The following is a 2198-nucleotide window of genomic DNA, read 5'->3' as shown; positions in this document are numbered from 1 at the left end:
ATTGGAGACCATGTCTGTACATGCTAGGCTCGTCGAGTCAACCTAAGTGTTTTGCGTGTGTAAACTGGCTTACACCCGTTGTATGCGAACGTTAGAATCTATCACACCCGATCATCACATGGTGCTTCGAGACAACGATCCTTCGCAACAGTGCACACTTAGGGGAATACACATCTTGAAATTTTAATGAGGGATCATCTTATCTTTGCTACCGTCGTTCTAAGCAATAAGATGAAAAACATGATAAACATCACATGCAATCATATAGTGACATGATATGGCCAATATCATCTCGCTCCTTTGATCTCCATCTTCGGGGAACCATGATCATCATTGTCACCGGCATGACGCCATGATCTCCATCACTGTGTCTCCGTGAAGTCGTCACGCCAACTATTACTTCTACTACTATAGCTAACGTTTAGCAATAAAGTAAAGTAACCACATGGCGTTGCATCTCATACAATAAATTAAGACAACTCCTATGGCTCCTGCCGGTTGTCATACTCATCAACATGCAAGTCGTGAATCCTACTACAAGAACATGATCAATCTCATACATCACATATGTAAGATCACATCCTTTTGGCCATATCACATCACATGGCATACCCTGCAAAAACAAGTTAGACGTCCTCTAAATTTTGTTGCAAGTTTTACGTGGCTGGTTAGGGTTTCTAGCAAGAATGCTTCTTACCTACGTGACAGCCACAACGTTGATATTCCAATGCTATTTACCCTTCATAAGGACCCTCTTCATCGAATCCGATCCGACTAAAGTGGGAAAGACAGACACCCGCTAGCCACCTTATGCCCCAAGTGCATGTGAGTCGGTGGAACCAGTCTCACGTAAGCATACGCGTAAGGTCAGTCTGGGCCGCTTCATCCCATGATGCCACCGAATCAAGATAAGACTAGTAATGGCAAGCAATTGAAAAAAAATCAGCACCCACAACTTTTGTGTTCTACTCGTGCATAGAATCTACGCATAGAACCTTGGCTCTTATACCACTGTTGGGGATCGTAGTAATTTCAAAATTTTCCTACGTCAAACAAGGATCTATCTATGGAGAAACTAGAAACGAGTCAAGGAGTAGAGCATCTTCATACCTTTGAAGATCGCTAAGCGGAAGAGTTGCTAGAACGCGGTTGATGGAGTCGAACTCACAGCGATTCAGATCGTGGTGGATTCCGATGTATGCGCCGAACGCCGGCACCTCGCGTTCAACACATGTGCGGCCTGGTGACGTCTCCAACGCCTTGATCCAACAAGGAGGGAGGAGAGTTTGAGGGAGAGATCCGGCACCACGATGGCGTGGTGACGGTGGAGCTACGTGGCACTCCGTCAGGGCTTCGCAAGCACTACGGAGGATGAGGAGGAGGAGGTGTAGGGCTGCGCCGGGGGAGAGAGAGAAGTTGTCTCAAATCAGCCCCAAAACCCTCACTATATATAGGAGGAGAGGGAGGAGGGTGAAAACCCTTGGGGTTTCCCACCCTAAGGGGTGCGGCAGCCCATCTAGGGAAAGGGGCAGCGACCAAGGGTGGAGAGGTGGTGAAGCCCTATGGTGGGCTTGCCCACCACACCTAGGGTTAGGCCACCATCCTCTCTCATGCGCCTTGGGCTGAAGGTGGTGGCGCACCAGCCCACTTATGGGCTGGTTCCTATCCACTTTTAGCCCAAATACCCATTTGTGGCTGGTGGCCCTTCCCGGTGGACCCCGAAACCCTTTGAGTGGTCCCGGTAAATTACCGATGTCGCCCGAAACAATTCCAGCGACCAAATCCTCACTTCCTATATATAAATCTTTACCTCGGGACCATTCCGGAACTCCTCCTGACATCGAAGATCTCATCCGGGACTCCGAACTACCTTCGTAACCACGTACACTATTCCCCTATCACCCTAGCGTCATCGAACCTTAAGTGTGGAGACCCTACGGGTTCAGGAAGCATGCAGACATGACCGAGACACCTCTCCGGTCAATAACCAACAATGGGGTCTGTATATCCATGTTGGTTCCCACATGTTCCTCGATGATCTCATTGGATGGACCACGATGTCGAGGATTCGATCAACCCCGTATGCAATTCCCTTTGTCTACCGGCATGATACTTGCCCGAGATTCGATTGTCGGTATCCCTATACCTTGTTCAATCTCGTTACTGGCAATTCTCTTTACTCGTTCCGTAACACATCA

The sequence above is a fragment of the Hordeum vulgare genome, chromosome 3H (assembly GCF_904849725.1).
Source record: "Hordeum vulgare subsp. vulgare chromosome 3H, MorexV3_pseudomolecules_assembly, whole genome shotgun sequence".
Taxonomy (NCBI): Eukaryota; Viridiplantae; Streptophyta; class Magnoliopsida; order Poales; family Poaceae; genus Hordeum; species Hordeum vulgare.
This window is presented reverse-complemented; position numbering follows the sequence as displayed.